At 44.1% G+C, this 16,821-nt stretch overlaps 1 protein-coding gene across 5 annotated transcripts in view; it reads left to right on the top strand.

The window, feature by feature from the left end:
* The first annotated feature begins 3,079 nt into the window (after positions 1-3,079).
* The window catches only part of SPIN1 (spindlin 1), a 94,877-nt gene continuing 81,135 nt past the window's right edge, over positions 3,080-16,821 (top strand). For 2 of the 5 annotated variants that reach the window (XM_075828840.1, XM_075828843.1), the window contains exon 1: positions 3,080-3,435. The gene's annotated coding sequence lies outside the window, so the exon portion shown is untranslated. Of the gene's footprint in view, positions 3,436-3,642; positions 4,089-16,821 lie in introns of those variants that run through there. The other 3 variants (XM_075828844.1, XM_075828841.1, XM_075828845.1) reach the window with 2 other exon arrangements.

Here is a 16,821-nt window from a genome sequence, read left to right as displayed (position 1 = left end):
ACAACGGCGGGGATTCCGCTTCAGAAGTCCCTGACGTCACTGTCCATATATGGACAGTGAAGTCAGGGATTTCTCCTGGAGCGGAAACACCGGCCACAGCGCCGGGTATTTCGCTTCAGGAGTAGGGGACCGCTCCAAGAGAAGTCCCTGCGTGACTGTCCATATATGGACAGTGAAGTTAGGGACTTCTCCTGGAGCGGAATCCCCGGCCACAACTTCGGCAACGCTGTGGCCGGGGATTAGGGATTCAGCTCCTACAGGGAGCAACAAAATACCCTCCACCTCACATGCACTTTGCACTGTGAGGAGGGGAAGAGAGCGAGCTGCAGAAAGCTCGGCTGTCACTCGGATCAGATCCGAGTGACAGCCGTTTTCTACATGGCCCCATAGACTTCTATGGGAGTCGTGCGGCCGGGAGAGAACGGTAAAAAATAGGGCATGCTCCATTTTTTTGGAGCTCCAAAAAAATCGGCCGTGTGAATAGCCCCATTTGGGGTCTATTGTTCCTATTGCGACTGTGTGACGGCCGTTTAAAAAACGTCCGTCACACGGCCGGGTATCCTTGCCGTGTGAATAGGGCCTAAGGGTATGTTCACATGCTGAGTCAAAAACAGTTGAAAATTACGGAGCTGTTTTCAGAGAAAACATCCTCTGATTTTCAGCCGTTTCTAAAGCGGAAAACGTTTTTTGGAGCCGTTTTTCTATTGACCCAATGAAGAACAGATCCAAAAACGTCTCAAGAAGGGACACGCTACTTGTTTTATCGTGCCGTTCTTTTAAACTGAGGCATAAAATAAACGCCATCTCTGAGCGAAACGCCATGTTTCCCATCGAATTCAATGAAAAGATGTTTGTAGATGTTCAGCTACCATTTTTTCGGGGCATTGAAAACACATAGTGTGAACATACCCTAAGGGTATGTTCACACGCTTAACAAAAAACGGATAAAAATCTGGAGCTTTTTTCAAGGGAAAACAGCTCCTGATTTTCAGCCGTTTTTTAAGCAACTCGCGTTTTTGGAGCTGTTTTTATATATTTAGTCAATGAAAAACGGCTCCAAAAACAGCTCAAGATGTGACATGCACTTCTTTTTACGAGGTGTTTTTTTCACGTGGCCGTTTTTAATAATGGCCGTGTAAAAAACATCCCGTGGGAAACGGAATGCCGTTTTTCCTATTGAAATCAATAGGCAGATGTTTGGAGGCGGTCAGCCATACCTCCCAACCGTCCCGGATCCGACGGGACAGTCCTGGTTTCTCACCGCTGTCCCGCCGTGTCGGGAGTTCTGCAAAATGTCCCTCTGGGCGCTGCAGCTCTATCAAAACAGCTGATCGCTGCTGACAGGCACCCTGCATGCCAAACGACTGCAGCAGCGATCAAAAGAAGGCAGGAGTCTTGCGGCGGTGTTCTCACTGGGATCGATGCCGGCACGGGACTTGACCAGTCCAGTCACCTGACCGGTCAGGTGACAGGTCAGAGAACTGGACTGGTCCACTCCCGGGCCGGCATCGACACCACTGAGAACGCCGCCGCAAGACTCCTGCCTTCTTCTGACGGTGAGTGAAAGCAGAGCGGAGAGTGGCAGCAGTAGGGCCGGCTACCTCTTATCCCTAAGGGGGTTGTGTTGCGCTACCTATGGGAAGCTATCTACAGGGGGGCTGTGTCTGGCGCTATGTACAGGGGGCTGTGTATGGAGCTATTACAGGGGGGCTGTGTGTGTAGCAATCTACAGGGGGGCTGTGTGTGGAGCAATCTACAGGGGGGCTGTGTGTGGAGCAATCTACAGGGGGGCTGTGTGTGGAGCAATCTACAGGGGGCTGTGTGTGGAGCAATCTACAGGGGGGCTGTGTGTGGAGCAATCTACAGGGGGGCTGTGTGTGGAGCAATCTACAGGGGGGCTGTGTCTGGCGCTATGTACAGGGGGCTGTGTATGGAGCTATGTACAGGGGGGCTGTGTGTGGAGCAATCTACAGGGGGGCTGTGTGTGGAGCAATCTACAGGGGGGCTGTGTGTGGAGCAATCTACAGGGGGCTGTGGTGGATGATTTTTCCATTGACCGGTAGCAGAGTTACACAACTGGAAAAAAATAAATCCCCATCATGTAACTCTGCTACCTGTCAATTGAAAATCATCAACCACAGGGTCTCCCTCTTGACTTTCATTGTTCTCGGCCTTTTGGTTTGTCCTGCAGCTGCTGCCGCCGTGATGAGCAAATGTTATACCCAAGATAGGAAAAGTAACACAAAGACAATATAACCTGAAATATAATATCTTTGATATCAAGACAGTCTAGAGATCCGCAGTGAGAATTTGCAGAAGGATCTGGCCGTGATTTGATGTGTTGATGCGGGGTATTGGGCGTGATTAGGGGGTGTGGCTTAAAATGTCCCTCTTTTCTGAATTCAAAGCTCCCGTATTTTTACCCGTGTTCGGGGCATTTACGCCCCGAAAAACATCTGAAAATATCCTGTGTGAGCATACCCTGAGGGTGCTTCCCCACCTGCTCGTTTGGTGAAATTTTTCTCAACAGTTTCTGAAGCCAATGCCAGTTATGGATTGTAAAGGGAGAAAAACTATATGGCTGGAATTGCACATGGCGTTTTGATCACGCTTTTTACTACAGTTTTTTGAGTGATTTTCATTCAAAACCATGTGTTTTACCCGTAACAGCTGCCCCAAAAACTGCAGCGGTTCGCAGTATAATAAAAAAAAGCACATGGCAATCGCTCCTGAACTTCAGTAAAAATAGAATGAAAATATGAATTCCACCCTACAGGAAGATTCTACTTTTTTTGAATCCACTCGTAGTTCTAGCTTTAAAAACAGCACCAAAGAACTGCATCAAAGCAGCACGTATAAACGCACCCTAAACCACCACTGACACCTTGCACATAGATTCAGGCTGGGGTCACACGTGCTCATTATACAGCGTTATTACTTTCAGGCTAGGATGTTATTGGAAAAACCTGTCCATGAAACACTGGCAACGCTGAAAAAGTGGGGCACATGCGCATTTGAGTCCTACCGCGGCGGAGAGCGGACTCCTTATGCGCATGCGTGCAGCTCGGTCTTGCACCAACACAGGGAGGAGGGGCCCATCGCTGAAGGGATCATTATTTGGCAGGAAGGCGAGGCCTTATCCTGGCAGGGGAGACATAGCACATTGTATATTAGCAGCCAGCTCCAAATCTGGCGGTGGGGGGAGGGGGTGAGTGAATAGTGAGAAAACGAGAACTGTAGTGCCTGACTGGAGGGCTTGGAAGTTCAGGGGGAGAGGAGAGTGAGGCGGGAGCTGCTCTGCTAAAAAAATACAGCTGACTGAGTCTGACAAAGGAGGGAGGGGGCGGCACTGGGGGTACTCGGCCCCAGTGGAGCAGTGTCGCAGCCTTCACCTGGAGCTTCCTGTGGAAAAGTGGAGGGAAACACCTTCTCAAGGTAAGCGCTTATTGTACAGGCGCCCGGCCTGTGCTCTTCCAGCCCTTTGTCTGGTAATACTCTCGGCTTGTCTCCATCACCTCCCTGCACGGTATCCGCGCCTCCCCTACATTCCTCCTGTTGCTGCGAGCGCCACACTGTACTCGGAGCTCTCCCCTGGCGCGCAGCGACGCCCCCTTGTGTTCCCCTTCAGTCAGTGATGTCACAGCGGCTGGAGAATGTATGACGTAACAGAGCTGCTGCTATTGTTTCACCTGGGCTGAGGAATCCTCTCTTTGTGATGTCATTAGCAGGGGGCTCTTTTATGCGGCCGGCGCTGTGCGAGCCAAACCATTGTCAGTTTGTGGGAGGCAGCAGCAGACCCATAAGGCGGGGATAGAGCCAGGCTGGGGCAGCGTTGCCGTGTGTGTCTTGTCTGTGTCTCAGGCTTTGGCTTTCTTTGTCTGCCGCTTTCCGTCCCCTCCCCCCTCGTCTCTTTCTCCAAGACTGAATTGCTAGCTGCTGCAGGTTTGTAAATACTGGAGCAGCACACAACATGGCTGACGCTGGCTGCTAGGAATGCCTTGTTCCTTCGGTGGGTCATAGGATTCATCAGCCTGCTGCCTCACAAGCACTAGGCGGGCAGCCTCTCTTCCCACACTGGCATTTCAAGGGTAAGAGCCCCGCACACTGCCGGCTGTCTTTACATCTGCAGGCATAGGAATGATCACAAGCAGGCCTCGGTACCCAGTGGAGGGGTCCCATTCTGTGATTTGGGGAGGGGAGTGATGCGCCATAATGCGCTGGCAGACAGCAGTTATTTTATGTGATGATTGTATTAGTAGGTATGTCGCCTTTCTATGCTGCTGGTGAATTAGACTTCTTATGACTTATGCCTGGATTGCGTCCGATCTGCTCGTGTTTGCAGCTGAAGAAATGAATGAATGTATTAAGCGTGATTTCCTATAAAGAAAATGCTGCCTTTGTCATTGCTAGGGAAGGACCAGGGCTATTAAAGCATTACATGTGCGGGAATGATGATGGCTCCTTGTGGTTTTGACCTTGTCTCTACTGGCTGTAAAGGATGCAGCTTTATTTTGCTAGATTCTGATGAATTACTTTTGCTGAATAAGCCATAGCGGATCTCACTTGTGATGTGATCTCATGCACTAGCTAGTGATTCGTTGAATAGTCCATATAAGTTGTGAAACTTTGCAGCACTTTTCTCCTAAGACGTTGATCACCATCAGGCCCAGTCATTGTCTTGTAGTGGAGGTTTTTATGATGTATCATATAATGTACTTCTATTGCTAATGTAAGAGGTTGTTTTGTAGCTTTTTATTTTTCATAGATTGATACAATGAACGTTTCTTTGTTATTGTTTGACACATTTTAGAAACCGGTATGTTTGATCTATTGAATGTCTCCCAGCTTGCCTGGCTCTCCTGTGCTTATCCAGGCCTTTCGAGATCACCTGTGGGGGAAGGGAATTTATGGCTTCTCTGAGCAGATTTCTAGTTAAAACAAGTGGCGATCTCATAGGTATGACAATAGTTATAGCGCAGTCGTTTTATGTTCACTAAATAAAATCCATAAAGGTCATCCTTTTAAACGTCTGAGCTCTCTAATGGAAACACCTGCCCTTCCTGAATCCCGTTGATATACACTGTAGAATGGTTAGGTACTACCTATATGATCCCACAAATCCCTACTCGCTCTGTCCGTGTCTATCTACATCACTCCTGTGCGTAGGTGAAGTTTTAACCTTGGTTACTTCAAACAGGACTTATGTGGGTTCTCCATAAGTCACGCACCTTTAGTTTACACTGCTGAGCAACGTGAATTGGTTTTCAGAGCTTATGCAAAACACAGAAATGTACCGATGTGTCTGAATGGTCACCAGATAGTTATTTTTCATTATTTTGCCCATCTCTGTGCAGCACTGTTATTGTTGTTTTGCTAGGGCTTGCTGTGGGCAACATTGAAGCGTATAGGACTACAATTTCCATCGTTCCTCTCACAGATAATGCCTATGTTTACAGCTGCCTGCATTTCCCTCTATTACAAGGTGTAAGGTAGTGCTGTAATTACCCACTGTCTTCTACTGAGACACCGGTCTGCTACTAGATTGCTGCCCAGCATGGGAAACACCATCCCCCTTTCCCCAGAGGGAGAGGTTGGAGCAGTAGAGATAAAATGCATGTGCCGTCCTGTAGTAGAGGGAGAAGGAAGATAACTGGAGTACCAGATGTCCGAAAAGCAGGAGAAAAACCACCAGGAGCATGGTTATGTGAGACTGAGAGGTATTTCAGCTACAAGACAGTACGTTGGTAGTTGACTAATCTTACTACAGTTACACAATTTGCATACAATTTTTTTAGTTAGGCTCGGTCACCAGATTTTGCAACCCCTATCTCCTATTGCAGCAGATCGGCGCTGCAATATAGATAAGAGTAACGTTTTTTTTTTTTGTTTTTTTTAAACTAGCATTTTTGGCCAAGTTATGACCATTTTTATTTTTATGCAAATGAGGCTTTCTAAAGTACAACTGGGCGTGTATTATGTGTGTACATCTGGGCGTTTTTACTTCTTTTACTAGCTGGGCGTTGTGAATAGAAGTTTATGAAGCTGACGAATCAGCATCATCCACTTCTCTACACAACGCCCAGCTTCTGGCAGTGCACAGACACACATCGTGTCCTCGCGAGATCACGCTGTGACGTCACTCACTTCCTGCCCCAGGTCCTGCATCATGTCGGACGAGCGAGGACACATCTGCACCAGAGGCTTCAGTTGATTCTGCAGCAGTATCAGCGTTTGCAGGTAAGTCGATGTAGCTACTTACCTGCAAACGCTGATGCTGCTGCAGAATCAACTGTAGCCTCTGGTGCCGATGTGTCCTCGCTCGTCCGACACGATGCAGGACCTGGGGCAGGAAGTGACGTCACAGCGTGATCTCGCGAGGACACGCTGTGTGTCTGTGCACTGCCAGAAGCTGGGTGGTAACGAAGAGAAGTGGATGATGCTGATTCGTCCGCATCATACACTACTATTCACAATGCCCAGCTAGTAAAACAAGTAAACACAGAATACACGCCCACTTGTACATAACTTTAAACACGCCCAGTTGTACTTTAGAAAGCCTCATTTGCATAAATATAAAAATGGTCATAACTTGGCCAAACATGCTTGTTTTAAAAAAAAATACCGTTACTCTTATCTACATTGCAGCGCCGATCTGCTGCAATAGCAGATAGGGGTTGCAAAATCTGGTGACAGAGCCTCTTTAAAGACCAGGAAGCCCCTTTTTAAGGATTTGTCGACAATTTTTTTTGACTATTGGAAAAATTCTGATGCGTACGTGAAACATATCCAAACGCATATCCCTTTTTTTTCACTGTATAGGAAAGTGTATAAACTGTTTTCCCGGTGAAATGATTCAGCAACTGATAGAGCTCTATTGCAATATTTCTAAAAATGCCGAAAGATCCTGTTAATATCTCCTTAGAAATAATGTGAGATCTTGTGCTGATTGGACGGAGTAACGTATGGGAGAATGAATGTTCTTTGTTAGTTATGCCCAACTTATAACATTCCTGACTTTTCAGAATAAGCAGTCCTATGCTTGTGTACCTGAGGAATCCCCAACCGCTATTATGTCTCCTATAAAGAGCATACATCGGAAGAGAACATCCTGCCCCCCTATCTCTAATATTATCTCTCTATCTCATGAGCTAGAACAGCAGTGTCTCACTCACACAGGGCGTTTTTTGTTACGCTCATTCCCTTTATCGGTGTGGAAAATGCCTTGTTTTTGGCTCCCGTAGTTTTTGGTGCTGAAAAGCCGTGAAAACAGCTTGCATTTGTTTTTTGAGCTTCAGCAAAACTGTGTAAACATACACATGGGGGAGCCTGATAGCTGGAGAAAGGGCGCTCCCCCCCCCCCCTTGTAATCTATATTACAAAGTTTCTTATTTACGTGTACTATGGATTTTATGTAAAGTTTATTGAAAAGTTAGTGACCGTTTATCAATTGACAGCACATCTCCTCCTTGTGTAAAGCGGGAATGTGCTGCCAACAATATCAAACTGTATGGGGAATGAACTGTTCTTAACGATAATTAGTCTCCATCAGCCATTTTATCCACACCTATTCTCCAGAAAGGAACAGTCACCCAAACTCTGCGCCGCCTGGTGAGGTTAGCCATAGCTCTCTCCATTCTGTTCTATGGGAGCTATGCTTAAACATTAACACCTAAGGGTATGTGCACACACACTAATTACAGATGTAATTCGGGCGTTTTTGCCCCGAATTACGTCCGAAAATAGCGCCTCAATAGCGTTGACAAACATCTGCCCATTGAAAGCAATGGGCAGACGTTTGTCTGTTCACACGAGGCGTATATTTACGCGCCGCTGTCAAATGACGGCGCGTAAATAGATGGCCGCGTCAAAGAAGTGACCTGTCACTTCTTTGGCCGTTATTCATTTACTCCAATAGCAGCGCCAATTACGTCCGTAATGGACGCGGCGTTCAAGCGCCTGCACATGCCGTTACGGCTGAAATTACGGGAATGTTTTCAGGCGGAAACATCCCCGTAATTTCAGCCGTTACGGACGCTGTAGTGTGAACATACCCTAATAGTGTTTTTAAATCGCTTATTTTCAAACTACTAATGTGAAAATCTTATTCACAACCAGCTTCTTCAGTAAATCTTGTCCAACCTTTAATGCAAAAAATATTTTTAAATACTTTTTTTTGTTTTTTTGTTCTGATTTCATATAGCAACTTAAAATTTGTACGTTCCACTAATGTCTCATTGACTAAGGGATTATTTGGTTTTATTCTGTATGGTTAAGACATAATTTCCTCTTTTTAAAGTTAAGCTACATTCACACGCCGTGACGGCTGGTTTCGGAATAATAAAGTTCTATGGGTATAGTCACACGGCTGTTTTTTTTTTTTTTTTTTTTTTTTTTTTTAACGGCTCGTAAATACCAGCTGTCAAAAAAATATCATTGCCCATTTTCATAGCTTCCATAGAAGTCAATGGATCCTTTTTTACGGACTTTTTTTTTTAGGAATCTTTGTAACGGCCGGGAAAAACTGATCCTGGCCGAGGACTCCCCACACACAGCGCTACTTTGAGCGCTGAGCTCGGGGAAGCCCCTTGACAGCACTGTCCATATGTATTTTACTAAGGGCTTTTAACTATGGAGTCCCCAGCCGGAGCATCTCAAAATCTCTGGTTGGGCACTCCTGTCTTGAGAAAGCTCTTTACGTCACTCTCCATATATGGACAGTGGTGTCAGGGGCTCCCCCTGACCCCCACCCCTGTAGATAGCATCCCCTGCCTGGAGATTGGAAACCCCGGTGGCCGGGGATTCCGCTCTTGAAAAAACAACCCCTGGCGTCACTATCCATATATGGTTACTCCTGGAGAGGAATCCCTGGCCAGAGCTCTGTTGATGCTCTGGCTGTGGATTCCCCTCCTAGAGAAGCCCCTGGCATCACTATCCGTATATGGACAGTGACGTTAGGGGCTACTTCTGAAGCGGCATCTACAGCCAGAGCTCTGACGCTCTGGCAGGCGATTCCACTCTTCGAGGAAGCCCCTGTTGTCACTGTCCATATATGGGGTCTGGCACTATATGGGGGGTGGGCTGGCACAATCAACAGAGGGCACTGGCGCTATCTACGTGGCACTACGTGGGCACTGTCACTTTATATGTAGGCATGATCTACAGTAGGCACTGGCACTACCTACAGGGACATTGCGGCACTCTACACGGGCGCTGGTGTTTTCTGGGGGTTGGGACAAAAAAAACCAAAACGATCAAATCCATTATTTTTATTTTTTATTTAACGGACGTCAAAAACGGATGACAAGATGCCAGTAAAAATGGACAGATGGACTGGAAATGGATTAAAATTTGGAGATACGCCGATGCAAAATGGCTATGGAAAAACTGACCGTTGATCAGTTTTTAACGCCCATTTATTTTTCACTGTCGTGTGAACGTTGCCTTAGATTGATTGGCTTTCATTTCAGTTGTTATATTACGGTGTTTATGGGCTTCTTCAATTGATGGTATTCTGACTGCATGTACATTCCATACAAAGTGACAATTTACCACTAGTTGCTTAGAAGCTAGTTCAAAAGTAGCAACTTTTATAGCTGCACCTTATGTCTTATTCCTCAACACTCTGCATTTTAAAACCCATTTTTATATACCCTACTAGGTAATTCTGCATTTAAAGAGTGGGGAGAACGTATCTCCGGCGTATTGAAAATGTCCTTGCTACTAATGGCTCTTGTTTTAAAGCTACGATTTTTTTTGCTTTAAAATCAGACCTAGATCGCAACTCTAGCTGCAATTTAGTCAGAGCTGGAGCAGATTGAATTGTGAGCTGCATATACTTGCAGCTCTCTTCAGCCGGTGTGGGGGGGGGTGGTCAGTGGGGAGGTGCTGGCGGCATGCAGGGAAAAAAAAGAGAATCTGTTATTTGCCTTATGTTCCTGTACATGTCCCCAACGGAATGGGTAAGGGTATGTTCACACACTAAAGTAAAAACACGGTGCCGTTTTCAGGGCAGAACAGCCTCTGTCAGCTGTTTTTAAAGCGTCAAATGTTTTTTGATGCGTTATTTGGAGATGTTTTTCGATTGACACAATGAAAAACCTCTCAGTGACATGCACATCTTTTATTGCAGTGTCTTTTTACCCGTCTGAAGGAAATGCTGTTTCACCCATTCCCAAATCAATGGGCAAATGTTTGGAGGCGTTTAGCTTCCGTTTTTTTCCTGGTGTTTTTCGAGGCGTTAACGCCCTGAAAACACTGTGTGTGAACATACCCTTACATGAACTTTTGTTCATTTTATCACCCCCTTGTCAATCAGCGCACAATTTCTCTCAGATGAGAGAGCTTCTTTTTTTTTTTTTTTTTGGTCTGACAAAAAAGTGAGAAGAGAAGTAGAGTTATCTAATCACCCCTCTGTGTCTAATTCGGTTTATTGATTCCATGACCTAGAGGTTTTCCAGCATCCAGATCACGGAATCAAAATAAGTCGCACCACATGCACAGACATGAACAATGTATATATGTTTTTACGCTGTCCCTATCCTGTCCGTTCCCGGTCTTTAACATCCGCTGACTGCGTCTCTAGTGATATCTGTTACACGCTACAGTGTTAGACCTCTCTCTCCTTTGGTAATTGTTATTGCTAATACATATCTGATGGAAAAGATTTCTATTTATCAGAAAATAAATTTTCACCAACTGACTGTAAGGGTATGTTCACACGAGGGCGTCCGTAACGGCTGAAATTACGGGGATGTTTCAGCCTGAAAACATCCCCGTAATTTCAGCCGTACCGGCATGTGCAGTCGCTTGAACGCCACTTCAATTACGGACGTAATTGGCGCTGCTATTCATTGGCGTCAATGAATAACGGCTCCAATTACGGCCAAAGAAGTGACAGGTCCCTTCTTTGACGCGGGCGTCTATTTACGCGCCGTCATTTGACAGCGGCGCGTAAATTACGCCTCGTGTGAACAGACAAACGTCTGCCCATTGCTTTCAATGGGCAGATGTTTGTCAGCCCTATTGAGGCGCTATTTTTGGACTTAATTTGGGGCAAAAACGCCCGAATTACGACCGTAAGTAGGCCGTGTGAACATACCCTAAGCCATTTCCAACTAAACATTTTTGGGTATTTTATAAGTCAATAACAAAGTTAATTATACATAAAAATATATTAAAGAGGCTCTGTCACCAGATTTTGCAACCCCTATCTGCTATTGCAGCAGATAGGCGCTGCAATGTAGATTACAGTAACGTTTTTATTTTTAAAAAACGAGCATTTTTGGCCAAGTTATGACCATTTTTGTAGTTATGCAAATGAGGCTTGCAAAAGTCCAAGTGGGTGTGTTTAAAAGTAAAAGTCCAAGTGGGTGTGTTATGTGCGTACATCGGGGCGTTTTTAATACTTTCACTAGCTGGGCATTCTGATGAGAAGTATCATCCTCTTCTCTTCAGAACGCCCAGCTTCTGACAGTGCAGATCTGTGACGTCACTCACAGGTCCTGCATCGTGACGGCCACATCGGCACCAGAGGCTACAGTTGATTCTGCAGCAGCATCAGCGTTTGCAGGTAAGTCGATCTTACCTGCAAACGCTGATGCTGCTGCAGAATCAACTGTAGCCTCTGGTGCCGATGTGGCCGTCACGATGCAGGACCTGTGAGTGACGTCACAGATCTGCACTGTCAGAAGCTGGGCGTTCTGAAGAGAAGAGGATGATACTTCTCATCAGAATGCCCAGCTAGTGAAAGTATTAAAAACGCCCCGATGTACGCACATAATACACACCCACTTGGACTTTTACTTTTAAACACACCCACTTGGACTTTTGCAAGCCTCATTTGCATAACTACAAAAATGGTCATAACTTGGCCAAAAATGCTCGTTTTTTAAAAATAAAAACGTTACTGTAATCTACATTGCAGCGCCTATCTGCTGCAATAGCAGATAGGGGTTGCAAAATCTGGTGACAGAGCCTCTTTAAGTATCCATTATAAGACAGAAGACCTAGAATAACCTAAACACTGCACAGAACTTGAAGCCTCCCGGAATACTATTGTAAGGCACAGTGCATATGACAAGGGTAAGACAGTTAATATATTTGCAGAAAGTCATAGAGTACTAGATTGATATAGCGTATGATATAACACCGATGTGGTGAATGCAGACAATTGCGAAAAATGCTGCAAAGTAAGAATACTTTCAAAAATAGAAGTGTGTTATCAATTAACAAAATTCAAAGTGAATGAACAGAAAAGAGATCTAAATGAAATAAATATTTGGTGTGACCACCCTTTGCCTTCAAAACAGCATTGATGCTTCTAGGTACACTTGCACACGGTTTTTAAATGGAACTCGGCTGGGAGGTTGTTCCAAACCTCTTGGACAACTAACCACAGACCTTCTGTGGATGTAGGCTTCCTCAACTCCTTCTGTCTCCATGTAATCCCAGACAGAATCGATGATGTTGAGATCAGGGCACTGTGGGGGTCATGTCATCACTCCCAGGGTTCCTTGTTTTTCTTCACACTAAAGAGTTCTGAATGCTGATGGCTGTATGTTTTGGGTCGACGTCCTGCTCAACCTACATATGAAAATGATGATCATTATCACCTGTTAGGTGTATGAGTAACCAATTATACCAGACTATAATCCTACAAAATCCATGACTTTGTTCAAGTGTACCTAGAAGAAATGATCCTGTGTTAAAGGCAAAGGGTGGTCACACCAAATATTGATTGGATTTAGATTTCTCTTCTGTTCATTCATTTTGTAGTTTAATTGATAAAAATAAATCAATTAACATTCTATTTTTGAAAGTATTCTTACTTTGCAGCAGTTTTCCACAACTGCCTAAAACATTTTGTTTTTAATAAAAGACCAGCGACCATATGTAACGTAAACTCTAACACTTAGAAATGATGTGGAGGTATTAAAGGGGGTTATCCTGGGACCAAAAATTTGTTTGGAGTTATATTTTTATGTGAAAAGAAATCACTTAGTAATGTACTTTGTATTTTTAATTCTGTACTCAATCGTGCAGTTCCAACCTGGTGAAATGATGCCAAAAGTCCTATAGTTTTCCTAATATTGATGATGCACTGACACGTGACTGAGGGCTTCCTGTGCTGTTCGTGTTATCAAGCGCATCAATGCAAAGGGGCTGTCAGGTTGCCTATCGCTGAAGTCCCCTGAGCAGAGAATCCGCTAGCGCTCTGCCCGGGACTCGAGCACTGCTCCGACGCCACTGTCCTTATATGGAGTGACATCAAGGGTTTCCTATCGCTGCAGTCCCTGGGCAGAGCATATGCGGATGCTCTACTCAGGAACTCGGGCGATGTGCCAGCCCCTTGTCATGCGCTTGATAACTCGCCCTCAGTCATGTGGGGGCGTGTCATCAATATTAGGAAAACTACAGGGCTTTCAGCACCAATTCACTGGTTTTGAACTGCACAATTGAGTACGGAATTAAAAATTAAAGTACATTAGTAAGTGAATCATTCTCACATAAAAATATAAATCCAAAGAAAATTCTGGTCCCTGGATAACCCCTTTAAGGGAGCAAACCACTAAAATCCTTGACACACTTTTCGCTGTTAAACCAGCTTCGTTGGAGGCAGTAAAGTATCAATAGAGGGGAGGGGCATATATTATAATTTTTTATTTTTTCTTTGAAGCTGGAAACACTCGCTATGCACCTGTAGCGAGACTTGGCGGTCGGTATCTATTATGGCACAGCACCGAAACTGCGCTCAGTGCGCTTGTCAGAGAGGGAACAAGACTACATCATCGCGCACATCCCTCATAGCAGCATGTATGCAATTGAGCACATCACCACAGTGCCCAGCCAGTGGAACTCGCTCAGCTAAAGCAAAAAGAGCACTTTTTAAAATATAAACTACAAAGGTTATAATGGGGCAGGACACGAACCGACAAGAAATAAGGGAGGACTTGGAGACGGTAAGCAAAAAAAAAAAGTCCAATTATAGTTCTAATATAGAAACTACATATGTATAGACTCTCATTTCTAAATTCACTTAAATTACAAAGCAATAAATCCTATATCCTGAACATATACCTAAAAAAATATATATACCAACCCCACAATGGCATAGCATTAATAAAAACTGCCAAAATACATAAAGTAAGGTATGTGTGATACACTTGCAATACAAGTGAAAGAGAATACAAAATATAATACAGGTCAAATATGCAATGACCATATATACAAATGTCGTACCATAAGCAACGAATTTAAAAATATGATGTGAAACCCATGACCTACTACAAAACCCAAAAATTCAAGTGCATGTGTATATAAGGGTATGTTCACACGCAAACTCAAACGTCTGAAAATATGGAGCTGTTTTCAAGGGAAAACAGCTCCTGATATTTAGAATATTTTTTTTTTTTTTAAGCCACTCGTGATTTTCGTGGCGTTTTTCGCTGCGGTTTTTACGGCCGTTTAGGAGCAGTTTTATATAGTCAATGAAGAACTGCTCCAAAAATGTCCCAAGAAGTGACCTGCACTTCTTTTTCATGGCCGTTTTTTTACGCAGCCTTTTTTCAAAACGCCAGAGGCATGACCTAACAGGTGTTTGTCAGTTTTACACTGAACGGCAATAATACACTGCAATACCGAAGTATTGCAGTGTATTCTAATAGCGATCAGCAGTCTGCACAGTGAAGTCCCCCAGTGGGACTATAAATAAAGTAAAAAGTTAACTAAAGTTTGAAATAAATAAATAAATGTCGCAAGTAAAAAAAACAAAAAAAAAAAACCCACTTTTTCCCGATACAAAATACTTGATGAAAACCAAGTAAAAAGTTACACATATTTGGTATCGCCACGTCCGTAACTAACCCCACTATAAAATCATTACATTAGTTATCCTGCACAGTGAACGCCGTAAAATATATAATAAAAAAACAACGCCAGAATTGCTGTTTTCTGTTTGTCCTGCCTTCAAAAGAATTTTATAAAAAGTGATCAAACAGTCTTATCTACTCCAAAATGGTACCAATAAAAACTACAAGTCGTCCCGCAAAAAAAAGCCCTCCTAGAGCTGCATCGGTCAAAATATAAAAAAGTTATGGCTCTTCAAATATGGAGACACGAAAGCAAATTTTGAAAAAAATGTTTTTACTGTGTAAAAGTAGGAACACGTAAAAAAATAATCCATATAAATTTGGTATCGCCGCAATCCTAACGACCCGCTGAATAAAGTTGTTGTTTATACCACGTAAACGGCGTAAAATGAACACTCAAAACAAATGGTTACATTTCTGTTGTGTTTTTTTTTTTTTGTACCCCACTTGAGTACCCTCAATGATAGCCAGAGATTGGTTGCTATGAAGAGGCCTTCACAAGGGAACGTCACAACGGTCCTACTCCCGGGATTATGTTGTGGGGTGGCATAACGTACGGTAGTCAGACCCCTCTAGTCCTCCAAGTTAAGAGTCCTAGTTTCATGTACTCTAACAGCTCGGCATTACATTAAATTTGGTCGTGGAATCCATGGTACGGTCGTTTCTCCAAAGTGTCCCAGAAGCCATTTTTTAAACTGGACAACGCCAGGCCGCATATTGCTTGTGCTACTGTGAGCCGCCTGCATGGTCTAAACTTGTTGCCATGGCCTGCAGTGTCTCCGGAATTGGCTCCCATCGAGCACATCTGGAACGTCATTGGTCGACAATGGCCATGGGAGCTGCCAGCAGCCAATCTTGATGATTTGTGTGCCTAAGTGCATTCAAAGTGGCATAGCATTCCTCTGACAACCATTAATAACCTCATTGATACACGCCTTCGCATGCTAAGACAATGTATTTCTGTGTGTGGCGCTCATACTCGATACTGAAGAAATCAAGAGGTTTGCAATATTTTAATTTTTTCAATTTTTTTGTATTATTGCGTATCATTAACATGCCTGTTGATCTTGTGATTTCTATAATTCCAAAACTTTTCCTCCTTGGTGTTGCTGTGTGTGTGTGTGTGTGTGTGTGTGTGTGTATGTATATATATATAATATAATTTTCAATACTTTGACCAGGGAAGAAACTGTGTAAGAAATAAAATTGTATATTGTCGCCAAATTCTGAGGGCTGTAATTTTTTTTTTATATTTTTTTTTTAAACCAGCCAAGACGTGATGTTTGGTCTAAAATCAAGGAAGAAATGTGTTTTTTTTATTGATGACAATTTATTTGCGTTTAATAAACGAGGAATGGAAGGACCCAGAAGAAAAGCTGGGAGCCTCCTGTGAATTTAGGCATCACCTCAAGGTTAAAAACCGCCAGGGACCAATTAAGAGCCTCTCCTAAAACCAGCTACAGACTTTCTAGCAGATGCCTCGGTGCAATGCATCAGGTTTCGCCCCTTACCAACGCTGCAAGAAGATCTCTGTGGTTAAGATACTGGCAAAGAGGGAACACCCGTTCTAAAAATTGTTTTTGTAAAATCCCGTTTGGGGGGGGGGGGGGGGGTATATGTTTTCGGCCCAGACCAGATCCTAGAGAAGGCGGCAGATAAGAAAAAGGGATTTCCAGAGGATAAGCTAACCTTAAGGAAGTGTCCCTTTCCTTCCCAAAGACCCCAGAGTGAAAACTATAGAGGGAAATGAGACAGGTCGCTGGAGTTATCCAAAAGTGGGGAGGTGTAGAAGCTTCTTGCTCCACCCAAATAGACCAGTTAACAGACCATGACTCCAAGGTCGGAGGAAGGCTGTTAAAATTCTAGTCTATAGAACAACATCACCCAGAACAAATGGGTCCTAGACGTAATAAGAAACGGCTATCGAATATAATTTTCAACCCTTCCTCCAAAG

This window comes from Rhinoderma darwinii, chromosome 1 (assembly GCF_050947455.1).
Source record: "Rhinoderma darwinii isolate aRhiDar2 chromosome 1, aRhiDar2.hap1, whole genome shotgun sequence".
In the NCBI taxonomy this organism is placed as follows: Eukaryota; Metazoa; Chordata; class Amphibia; order Anura; family Rhinodermatidae; genus Rhinoderma; species Rhinoderma darwinii.
This window is presented reverse-complemented; position numbering and strand designations above follow the sequence as displayed.